Source organism: Stenella coeruleoalba (assembly GCF_951394435.1).
Source record: "Stenella coeruleoalba genome assembly, contig: scaffold_50, whole genome shotgun sequence".
Classification (NCBI taxonomy): Eukaryota; Metazoa; Chordata; class Mammalia; order Artiodactyla; family Delphinidae; genus Stenella; species Stenella coeruleoalba.
In genome coordinates, this window is record NW_027645987.1 from 2,205,863 (window position 1) to 2,218,883 (window position 13,021).

Below are 13,021 nucleotides of genomic sequence, written 5' to 3' on the forward strand. Positions count from 1 at the left end.
TTCCAGACGCTTTACTAACACTCTCCCGACTTGGAGAGTCAGTCCCTTTAACCTCCTGTTTGGCCCAGTTTGCAATTTCTGCAGAAGATGAACAGGAATAGCGAGAACCAATGAGAGGCTAGCTGGAGGTGTCTGGACGGGCAAATTTAACTCTCATTTCCCACCAGGAAGAGGAATTAACCAAAGGCTCAGCATGCCGGGCCGGAACCAGATTAGGGCCTGAAGCCATCCTGCGGTGTTGCGGCCAGGTCACAAGAAAGTGAGGTGAAGAAAGGAGCTCAGGGGCACTGTAATTCACAAACCTGCAGAGTTATAAATGACAGCTATCGTCCAAAAATAGACTGAAGTAAGGCTGCCAAGAGGACTTGAAAGCGGGGCAGAATTGCAGGAAACCGATTTCAGGAGGTAGACTGGAATTGCATTGAAAGCATAGGAAAAGAGGCAGAACGTCCACAATGATGCACTTGGCCAAAAAGGGCATATGCGTTTTTTCCTGAATATATTCAGGAAAAAACGCATATGCGCTTTTTGGCCAACCAAGCAAGCTTGCAAAGGAAATCTGCACTACAATGAAGTCTCACTTCCCCCCGGTCAAAAGGGCCATCTGAAAAAAGTGGAAAATCCAGAAAGGCAGGACAGGCCATGGAGAACTGGGAGCCTTGTTATGCTGATGGGCGGGATGTAAATTGCCAAGAACCACTTGGGAGAAGTGTATGGTGTTTCCTGAAACATCTAAAAAACAAAGCAACACAGCCTAGGGCACTTCCACTTATGGTCCTATAGCTTAGGGAAATTAAAATGAAAAAGACACAGCCACCCCAAAGTTTGGGACGCCTCCGTTTACAAGAACCTCGTTTACCGTACAAGGGCAATATCACAGAAAGTGAAAAATGGATAAAGAACTTGTGGTACTTACGTACAATGCAGTATCACTCAGCAATGAAATCTATGTCATCAGGCCCGTAGCAGCATAATGAGTGGATTCAGGTACGATGATTCTAACTGAAATAAGTCACACAGAAAAAGAAACATCATAAGATATCACTAATACACGGAATGTAAACCTGGCTACACAGGAACTGCATTCCAAAACAGAACAGGGTCTCAAATTTAGAAAACCAACTTATGCTTGCTTAAGGGGAAAGGTGAGTTGGGGTGCTGCATAAAACCAGAGATTGAAATGAGCACAGGTAAATTTCCTTAAGCCAAATATGGAATAGACAAGAGCTACTCCTTGCTCAACGAAATGGACTCAACACCCCATATTAAACGCCTAAGAATGTACCTGACTAGTAAGTATCTTAAAACCTATGGATTGCTATGTCTCCGAAAGAGAATCAAGCATGTGTACAGGGGCATAAACGCAGCAGTGATAGGATTGGAGAGGTTCGGTGAGCAAATGAAGACCCTTTGAAGTCATATTGCATTGTACCCATTCCACGGGTTTCAACTACCCAGGTTTTAGGTATTCTTCCTTCAGCTAAAACATGCATGTGGAACCCAGAGTATGATCAACCATGTGATCGGGAGACGTGTTCAAATATGTCTCAGTTTTCTTCCCCTGGAACTCGGGTGCAACATTCCAGACGCTTTACTAACACTCTCCCCACTTGGAGAGTCAGCGCCTTTAACCTCCTGTTTGGCCCAGTTTGCAATTTCTGCGGAAGATGAACAGGAATAGCGAGAACCAATGAGAGGCTAGCTGGAGGTGTCTGGACGGGCAAATTTAACTCTCATTTCCCACCAGGAAGAGGAAATAACCAAAGGCTCAGCGTGCCGTGCCGGAACCAGATTAGGGCCTGAAGCCATCCTGCGGTGTTGCAGCCAGCTCAAAAGAAAGCGAGTTTAAGAAAGGAGCTCAGGGGCACTGTAATTCACAAACCTGCAGAGTTATAAATGACAGCTATCGTCCAAAAATAGACTGAAGTAAGGCTGCCAAGAGGACTTGAAAGCGGGGCAGAATTGCAGGAAACTGATTTCAGGAGGTAGACTGGAATTGCATTGAAAGCATAGGAAAAGAGGCAGAACGTCCACAATGATGCACTTGGCCAAAAAGGGCGTATGCGTTTTTTCCTGAATATATTCAGGAAAAAACGCATACGCCCTTTTTGGCCAACCAAGCAAGCTTGCAAAGGAAATCTGCACTACAATGAAGTCTCACTTCCCCCCGGTCAAAAGGGCCATCTGAAAAAAGTGTAAAATCCAGAAAGGCAGGACAGGCCATGGAGAACTGGGAGCCTTGTTATGCTGATGGGCGGGATGTAAATTGCCAACAGACACTCGGGAGAAGTGTATGGTGTTTCCTGAAACATCTAAAAAACTAAGCAACAGAACCTAGGGCACTTCCACTTATGGTCCTATAGCTTAGGGAAATTAAAATCAAAAAGACACAGCCACCCCAAAGTTTGGAACGGCTCTGTTTACAAGAACCTCGTTTACCGTACAAGTTCAACATCGCAGAAAGTGAAAAATGGATAAAGAAGTTGTGGTATTTACTTACAAAGCAATATCACTCAGCAATGAAATCTGTGTCATCAGGCCCTAGCAGCACAATGAGTGGATTCAGGTATGATGATTCTAACTGAAATAAGTCACAGAGAAAAAGAAACATCATAAGATATCAGTAATACACGGAATGGAAACTTGGCTACACAGGAACTGAATTACAGAACAGAACAGGGTCTCAAATTTAGAAAACCAACTTATGCTTGCTTAAGGGGAAAGGTGAGTTGGGGTGCTGCATAAAACCAGAGATTGAAATGAGCACAGATAAAGTTCCTTAAGCCAAATATGGAATAGACAAGAGCTACTCCTTGCTCAACAAAATGGACTCAAAACCCCATATTAAACGCGTAAGAATGTACCTGACTAGTAAGTATCTTAAAACCTATGGATTGCTATGCCTCCAAAAGAGAATCAAGCATGTGTACAGGGGCATAAACGCCGCAGTGATAGGATTGGAGAGGTTCGGTGAGCAAATGAAGACCCTTTGAAGTCATATTGCATGGTACCCATTACACGGGTCTCAACTCTCCAGGTTTAAGGTATTCTTCCTTCAGCTAAAACATGCATGTGGAACCCAGAGTATGATCAACCATGTGAACGGGAGACGTGTTCAAATATGTCTCAGTTTTCCTCCCCTGGTACTCGGGTGCAACATTCCAGACGCTTTACTAACACTCTCCCCACTTGGAGAGTCAGCACCTTTAACCTCCTGTTTGGCACAGTTTGCAATTTCTGTGGAAGATGAACAGGAATAGCGAGAACCAATGAGAGACTAGCTGGAGGTGTCTGGACGGGCAAATTTAACTCTCATTTCCCACCAGGAAGAGGAATTAACCAAAGGCTCAGCGTGCCGTGCCGGAACCAGATTAGGGCCTGAAGCCATCCTGCGGTGTTGCGGCCAGGTCACAAGAAAGCGAGTTGAAGAAAGGAGCTCAGGGGCACTGTAATTCACAAACCTGCAGAGTTATAAATGACAGCTATCGTCCAAAAATACACTGAAGTAAGGCTGCCAAGAGGACTTGAAAGCGGGGCAGAATTGCAGGAAACCGATTTCAGGAGGTAGACTGGAATTGCATTGAAAGCATAGGAAAAGAGGCAGAACGTCCACAATGATGCACTTGGCCAAAGAGGGCGTATGCGTTTTTTCCTGAATATATTCAGGAAAAAACGCATACGCCCTTTTTGGCCAACCAAGCAAGCTTGCAAAGGAAATCTGCACTACAATGAAGTCTCACTTCCCCCCGGTCAAAAGGGCCATCTGAAAAAAGTGTAAAATCCAGAAAGGCAGGACAGGCCATGGAGAACTGGGAGCCTTGTTATGCTGATGGGCGGGATGTAAATTGCCAACAGACACTCGGGAGAAGTGTATGGTGTTTCCTGAAACATCTAAAAAACAAAGCAACAGAGCCTAGGGCACTTCCACTTATGGTCCTATAGCTTAGGGAAATTAAAATCAAAAAGACACAGCCACCCCAAAGTTTGGAACGGCTCTGTTTACAAGAACCTCGTTTACCGTACAAGTTCAACATCACAGAAAGTGAAAAATGGATAAAGAACTTGTGGTACTTACGTACAATGCAGTATCACTCAGCAATGAAATCTATGTCATCAGGCCCGTAGCAGCATAATGAGTGGATTCAGGTACGATGATTCTAACTGAAATAAGTCACACAGAAAAAGAAACATCATAAGATATCACTAATACACGGAATGTAAACTTGGCTACACAGGAACTGCATTCCAAAACAGAACAGGGTCTCAAATTTAGAAAACCAACTTATGCTTGCTTAAGGGGAAAGGTGAGTTGGGGTGCTGCATAAAACCAGAGATTGAAATGAGCACAGGTAAAGTTCCTTAAGCCAAATATGGAATAGACAAGAGCTACTCCTTGCTCAACGAAATGGACTCAACACCCCATATTAAACGCCTAAGAATGTACCTGACTAGTAAGTATCTTAAAACCTATGGATTGCTATGTCTCCAAAAGAGAATCAAGCGTGTGGACAGGGGCATAAACGCAGCAGTGATAGGATTGGAGAGGTCGGTGAGCAAATGAAGACCCTTTGATGTCATATTGCATGGGACCCATTCCACGGGTCTCAACTCTGCAGGTTTAAAGTATTCTTCCTTCAGCTAAAACATGCAGCTGGAACCCAGAGTATGATCAACCGTGTGAACGGGAGACGTGTTCAAATATGTCTCAGTTTTCCTCCCCTGGTACTCGGGTGCAACATTCCAGACGCTTTACTAACACTCTCCCCACTTGGAGAGTCAGCGCCTTTAACCTCCTGTTTGGCCCAGTTTGCAATTTCTGCGGAAGATGAACAGGAATAGCGAGAACCAATGAGAGACTAGCTGGAGGTGTCTGGACGGGCAAATTTAACTCTCATTTCCCACCAGGATGAGGAAAAAACCAAAGGCTCAGCATGCCGTACCGGAACCAGATTAGGGCCTGAAGCCATCCTGCGGTGTTGCGGCCAGGTCACAAGAAAGCGAGTTGAAGAAACGAGCTCAGGGGCACTGTAATTCACAAACCTGCAGAGTTATAAATGACAGCTATCGTCCAAAAATAGACTGAAGTAAGGCTGCCAAGAGGACTTGAAAGCGGGGCAGAATTGCAGGAAACCGATTTCAGGAGGTAGACTGGAATTGCATTGAAAGCATAGGAAAAGAGGCAGAACGTCCACAATGATGCACTTGGCCAAAGAGGGCGTATGCATTTTTTCCTGAATATATTCAGGAAAAAACGCATACGCCCTTTTTGGCCAACCAAGCAAGCTTGCAAAGGAAATCTGCACTACAATGAAGTCTCACTTCCCCCCGGTCAAAAGGGCCATCTGAAAAAAGTGTAAAATCCAGAAAGGCAGGACAGGCCATGGAGAACTGGGAGCCTTGTTATGCTGATGGGCGGGATGTAAATTGCCAACAACCACTCGGGAGAAGTGTATGGTGTTTCCTGAAACATCTAAAAAACAAAGCAACAGAGCCTAGGGCACTTCCACTTATGGTCCTATAGCTTAGGGAAATTAAAATCAAAAAGACACAGCCACCCCAAAGTTTGGGACGCCTCTGTTTACAAGAACCTCGTTTACAGTACAAGTTCAACATCGCAGAAAGTGAAAAATGGATAAAGAACTTGTGGTATTTACTTACAACGCAGTATCACTCAGCAATGAAATCTATGTCATCAGGCCCGTAGCAGCACAATGAGTGGATTCAGGTACGATGATTCTAACTGAAATAAGTCACACAGAAAAAGAAACATCATAAGATATCACTAATACACGGAATGTAAACTTGGCTACACAGGAACTGCATTCCAAAACAGAACAGGGTCTCAAATTTAGAAAACCAACTTATGCTTGCTTAAGGGGAAAGGTGAGTTGGGGTGCTGCATAAAACCAGAGATTGAAATGAGCACAGATAAAGTTCCTTAAGCCAAATATGGAATAGACAAGAGCTACTCCTTGCTCAACGAAATGGACTCAACACCGCATATTAAACGGCTAAGAATGTACCTGACTAGTAAGTATCTTAAAACCTATAGATTGCTATGTCTCCGAAAGAGAATAAAGCATGTGTACAGGGGCATAAACGCAGCAATGATAGGATTGGAGAGGTTCGGTGAGCAAATGAAGACCCTTTGAAGTCATATTGCATGGTACCCATTCCACGGGTTTCAACTCTCCAGGTTTAAGGTATTCTTCCTTCAGCTAAAACATGCATGTGGAACCCAGAGTATGATCAACCATGTGATCGGGAGACGTGTTCAAATATGTCTCAGTTTTCCTCCCCTGGTACTCGGGTGCAACATTCCAGATGCTTTACTAACACACTCCCCACTTGGAGAGTCAGCGCCTTTAACCTCCTGTTTGGCACAGTTTGCAATTTCTGCGGAAGATGAACAGGAATAGCGAGAACCAATGAGAGGCTAGCTGGAGGTGTCTGGACGGGCAAATTTAACTCTCATTTCCCACCAGGAGGAGGAAATAAACAAAGGTTCAGCGTGCCGTGCCAGAAACAGATTAGGGCCTGAAGCCATCCTGCGGTGTTGCGGCCAGGTCACAAGAAAGCGAGTTGAAGAAAGGAGCTCAGGGGCACTGTAATTCACAAACCTGCAGAGTTATAAATGACAGCTATCGTCCAAAAATAGACTGAAGTAAGGCTGCCAAGAGGACTTGAAAGCGGGGCAGAATTGCAGGAAACCGATTTCAGGAGGTAGACTGGAATTGCATTGAAAGCATAGGAAAAGAGGCAGAACGTCCACAATGATGCACTTGGCCAAAAAGGGCGTATGCGTTTTTTCCTGAATATATTCAGGAAAAAACGCATACGCCCTTTTTGGCCAACCAAGCAAGCTTGCAAAGGAAATCTGCACTACAATGAAGTCTCACTTCCCCCCGGTCAAAAGGGCCATCTGAAAAAAGTGTAAAATCCAGAAAGGCAGGACAGGCCATGGAGAACTGGGAGCCTTGTTATGCTGATGGGCGGGATGTAAATTGCCAACAGACACTCGGGAGAAGTGTATGGTGTTTCCTGAAACATCTAAAAAACAAAGCAACAGAGCCTAGGGCACTGCCACTTATGGTCCTATAGCTTAGGGAAATTAAAATCAAAAAGACACAGCCACCCCAAAGTTTGGGACGCCTCTGTTTACAAGAACCTCGTTTACCGTACAAGTTCAATATCACAGAAAGTGAAAAATGGATAAAGAACATTTGGTATTTACGTACAATGCAGTATCACTCAGCAATGAAATCTATGTCATCAGGCCCGTAGCAGCATAATGAGTGGATTCAGGTACGATGATTCTAACTGAAATAAGTCACACAGAAAAAGAAATATCATAAGATATCACTAATACACAGAATGTAAACTTGGCTACACAGGAACTGAAATCCAAAACAGAACAGGGTCTCAAATTTAGAAAAGCAACTTATGCTTGCTTAAGGGGAAAGGTGAGTTGGGGTGCTGCATAAAACCAGAGATTGAAATGAGCACAGATACAGTTCCTTAAGCCAAATATGGAATACACAAGAGCTACTCCTTGCTCAACGAAATGGACTCAACACCCCATATTAAACGCCTAAGAATGTACCTGACTAGTAAGTATCTTAAAACCTATGGATTGCTATGTCTCCAAAAGAGAATCAAGCGTGTGGACAGGGGCATAAACGCAGCAGTGATAGGATTGGAGAGGTTCGGTGAGCAAATGAAGACCCTTTGATGTCATATTGCATGGGACCCATTCCACGGGTCTCAACTCTGCAGGTTTTAAGTATTCTTACTTCAGCTAAAACCTGCAGCTGGAACCCAGAGTATGATCAACCGTGTGAACGGGAGACGTGTTCAAATATGTCTCAGTTTTCCTCCCCTGGTACTCGGGTGCAACATTCCAGACACTTTACTAACACTCTCCCCACTTGGAGAGTCAGCGCCTTTAACCTCCTGTTTGGCCCAGTTTGCAATTTCTGCGGAAGATGAACAGGAATAGCGAGAACCAATGAGAGACTAGCTGGAGGTGTCTAGACAGGCAAATTTAACTCTCATTTCCCACCAGGATGAGGAAAAAACCAAAGGCTCAGCATGCCGTACCGGAACCAGATTAGGTCCTGAAGCCATCCTGCGGTGTTGCGGCCAGGTCACAAGAAAGCGAGTTGAAGAAAGGAGCTCAGGGGCACTGTAATTCACAAACCTGCAGAGTTATAAATGACAGCTATCGTCCAAAAATAGACTGAAGTAAGGCTGCCAAGAGGACTTGAAAGCGGGGCAGAATTGCAGGAAACCGATTTCAGGAGGTAGACTGGAATTGCATTGAAAGCATAGGAAAAGAGGCAGAACGTCCACAATGATGCACTTGGCCAAAAAGGGCGTATGCGTTTTTTCCTGAATATATTCAGGAAAAAACGCATACGCCCTTTTTGGCCAACCAAGCAAGCTTGCAAAGGAAATCTGCACTACAATGAAGTCTCACTTCCCCCCGGTCAAAAGGGCCATCTGAAAAAAGTGTAAAATCCAGAAAGGCAGGACAGGCCATGGAGAACTGGGAGCCTTGTTATGCTGATGGGCGGGATGTAAATTGCCAAGAACCACTTGGGAGAAGTGTATGGTGTTTCCTGAAACATCTAAAAAACAAAGCAACAGAGCCTAGGGCACTGCCACTTATGGTCCTATAGCTTAGGGAAATTAAAATCAAAAAGACACAGCCACCCCAAAGTTTGGAACGGCTCTGTTTACAAGAACCTCGTTTACAGTACAAGTTCAACATCGCAGAAAGTGAAAAATGGATAAAGAAGTTGTGGTATTTACTTACAAAGCAATATCACTCAGCAATGAAATCTGTGTCATCAGGCCCTTAGCAGCACAATGAGTGGATTCAGGTATGATGATTCTAACTGAAGTAAGTCACACAGAAAAAGAAACATCATAAGATATCAGTAATACACGGAATGGAAACTTGGCTACACAGGAACTGCATTCCAAAACAGAACAGGGTCTCAAATTTAGAAAACCAACTTATGCTTGCTTAAGGGTAAAGGTGAGTTGGGGTGCTGCATAAAACCAGAGATTGAAATGAGCACAGATAAAGTTCCTTAAGCCAAATATGGAATAGACAAGAGCTACTCCTTGCTCAACGAAATGGACTCAACACCGCATATTAAACGCCTAAGAATGTACCTGACTTGTAAGTATCTTAAAACCTATGGATTGCTATGTCTCCGAAAGAGAATAAAGCATGTGAACAGGGGCATAAACGCAGCAATGATAGGATTGGAGAGGTTCGGTGAGCAAATGAAGACCCTTTGAAGTCATATTGCATGGTACCCATTCCACGGGTTTCAACTCTCCAGGTTTAAGGTATTCTTCCTTCAGCTAAAACATGCATGTGGAACACAGAGTATGATCAACCATGTGATCGGGAGACGTGTTCAAATATGTCTCAGTTTTCGTACCCTGGTACTCGGGTGCAACATTCCAGACGCTTTACTAACACTCTCCCGACTTGGAGAGTCAGTCCCTTTAACCTCCTGTTTGGCCCAGTTTGCAATTTCTGCGGAAGATGAACAGGAATAGCGAGAACCAATGGAGACTAGCTGCAGGTGTCTGGACGGGCAAATTTAACTCTCATTTCCTACCAGGAAGAGGAATTAACCAAAGGCTCAGCGTGCCATGCCAGAACCAGATTAGGGCCTGAAGCCATCCTGCGGTGTTGCGGCCAGGTCACAAGAAAGCGAGTTGAAGAAAGGAGCTCAGGGGCACTATAATTCACAAACCTGCAGAGTTATAAATGACAGCTATCGTCCAAAAATAGACTGAAGTAAGGCTGCCAAGAGGACTTGAAAGCGGGGCAGAATTGCAGGAAACCGATTTCAGGAGGTAGACTGGAATTGCATTGAAAGCATAGGAAAAGAGGCAGAACGTCCACAATGATGCACTTGGCCAAAAAGGGCGTATGCGTTTTTTCCTGAATATATTCAGGAAAAAACGCATACGCCCTTTTTGGCCAACCAAGCAAGCTTGCAAAGGAAATCTGCACTACAATGAAGTCTCACTTCCCCCCGGTCAAAAGGGCCATCTGAAAAAAGTGTAAAATCCAGAAAGGCAGGACAGGCCGTGGAGAACTGGGAGCCTTGTTATGCTGATGGGCGGGATGTAAATTGCCAACAACCACTTGGGAGAAGTGTATGGTGTTTCCTGAAACATCTAAAAAACAAAGCAACAGAGCCTAGGGCACTTCCACTTATGGTCCTATAGCTTAGGGAATTTAAAATCAAAAAGACACAGCCACCCCAAAGTTTGGAACGGCTCTGTTTACAAGAACCTCGTTTACAGTACAAGTTCAACATCGCAGAAAGTGAAAAATGGATAAAGAACTTGTGGTATTTACTTACAAAGCAATATCACTCAGCAATGAAATCTGTGTCATCAGGCCCTTAGCAGCACAATGAGTGGATTCAGGTATGATGATTCTAACTGAAATAAGTCACACAGAAAAAGAAACATCATAAGATATCAGTAATACACGGAATGGAAACTTGGCTACACAGGAACTGAATTACAGAACAGAACAGGGTCTCAAATTTAGAAAAACAACTTATGCTTGCTTAAGGGGAAAGGTGAGTTGGGGTGCTGCATAAAACCAGAGATTGAAATGAGCACAGATAAAGTTCCTTAAGCCAAATATGGAATAGAAAAGAGCTACTCCTTGCTCAACGAAATGGACTCAACACCCCATATTAAACGCCTAAGAATGTACCTGACTTGTAAGTATCTTAAAACCTATGGATTGCTATGTCTCCGAAAGAGAATCAAGCATGTGTACAGGGGCATAAACGCAGCACTGATAGGATTGGAGAGGTTCGGTGAGCAAATGAAGACCCTTTGAAGTCATATTGCATGGTACCCATTCCACGGGTTTCAACTACCCAGGTTTAAGGTATTCTTCCTTCAGCTAAAACATGCATGTGGAACCTAGAGTATGATCAACCATGTGATCGGGAGACGTGTTCAAATATGTCTCAGTTTTCGTACCCTGGTACTCGGGTGCAACATTCCAGACGCTTTACTAACACTCTCCCTACTTGGAGAGTCAGTGCCTTTAACCTCCTGTTTGGCCCAGTTTGCAATTTCTGCGGAAGATGAACAGGAATAGCGAGAACCAATGAGAGGCTAGCTGGAGGTGTCTGGACGGGCAAATTTAACTCTCATTTCCCAACAGGAAGAGGAAATAACCAAAGGCTCAGCGTGCCGTGCCGGAACCAGATTAGGGCCTGAAGCCATCCTGCGGTGTTGCGGCCAGCTCAAAAGAAAGCGAGTTGAAGAAAGGAGCTCAGGGGCACTGTAATTCACAAACCTGCAGAGTTATAAATGACAGCTATCGTCCAAAAATAGACTGAAGTAAGGCTGCCAAGAGGACTTGAAAGCGGGGCAGAATTGCAGGAAACCGATTTCAGGAGGTAGACTGGAATTGCATTGAAAGCATAGGAAAAGAGGCAGAACGTCCACAATGATGCACTTGGCCAAAAAGGGCGTATGCGTTTTTTCCTGAATATATTCAGGAAAAAACGCATACGCCCTTTTTGGCCAACCAAGCAAGCTTGCAAAGGAAATCTGCACTACAATGAAGTCTCACTTCCCCCCACCCCGGTCAAAAGGGCCATCTGAAAAAAGGGTAAAATCCAGAAAGGCAGGACAGGCCATGGAGAACTGGGAGCCTTGTTATGCTGATGGGCGGGATGTTAATTGCCAACAACCACTCAGGAGAAGTGTATGGTGTTTCCTGAAACATCTAAAAAACAAAGCAACAGAGCCTAGGGCACTTCCACTTATGGTCCTATAGCTTAGGGAAATTAAAATCAAAAAGACACAGCCACCCCAAAGTTTGGGACGCCTGTGTTTACAAGAACCTCGTTTACAGTACAAGTTCAACATCGCAGAAAGTGAAAAATGGATAAAGAAGTTGTGGTATTTACTTACAAAGCAATATCACTCAGCAATGAAATCTGTGTCATCAGGCCCTTAGCAGCACAATGAGTGGATTCATGTATGATGATTCTAACTGAAATAAGTCACACAGAAAAAGAAACATCATAAGATATCAGTAATACACGGAATGGAAACTTGGCTACACAGGAACTGAATTACAGAACAGAACAGGGTCTCAAATTTCGGAAACCAACTTATGCTTGCTTAAGGGGAAAGGTGAGTTGGGGTGCTGCATAAAACCAGAGATTGAAATGAGCACAGATAAAGTTCCTTAAGCCAAATATGGAATAGACAAGAGCTACTCCTTGCTCAACGAAATGGACACAACACCGCATATTAAACGCCTAAGAATGTACCTGACTAGTAAGTATCTTAAAACCTATGGATTGCTATGTCTCCAAAAGAGAATCAAGCATGTGTACAGGTGCATAAATGCAGCAGTGATAGGATTGGAGAGGTTCGGTGAGCAAATGAAGACCCTTTGAAGTCATATTGCATGGTACCCATTCCACGGGTTTCAACTACCCATGTTTTAGGTATTCTTCCTTCAGCTAAAACATGCATGTGGAACCCAGAGTATGATCAACCATGTGAACGGGAGACGTGTTCAAATATGTCTCAGTTTTCCTCCCCTGGTACTCGGGTGCAACATTCCAGACGCTTTACTAACACTCTCCCGACTTGGAGAGTCAGTCCCTTTAACCTCCTGTTTGGCCCAGTTTGCAATTTCTGCGGAAGATGAACAGGAATAGCGAGAACCAATGAGAGACTAGCTGGAGGTGTCTGGACGGGCAAATTTAACTCTCATTTCCCACCAGGAAGAGGAATTAACCAAAGGCTCAGCGTGCCGTGCCGTAACCAGATTAGGGCCTGAAGCCCTCCTGCGGTGTTGCGGCCAGCTCACAAGAAAGCGTGTTGAAGAAAGGAGCTCAGGGGCACTGTAATTCACAAACCTGCAGAGTTATAAATGACAGCTATCGTCCAAAAATAAACTGAAATAAGGCTGCCAAGAGGACTTGAAAGCGGGGCA

General features: G+C 44.3%; 1 long non-coding RNA gene across 1 annotated transcript in view; it reads right to left on the reverse strand.

Annotated features, from left to right (window-relative positions):
- Positions 1–13,021, reverse strand: part of LOC307181411 — a 226,524-nt gene that overhangs the window by 122,284 nt on the left and 91,219 nt on the right. The window contains exon 3 of the long non-coding RNA XR_013826726.1: positions 2,501–2,581. This is a non-coding gene — a long non-coding RNA (uncharacterized lncRNA). The remainder of the gene's footprint in view (positions 1–2,500; positions 2,582–13,021) is intronic.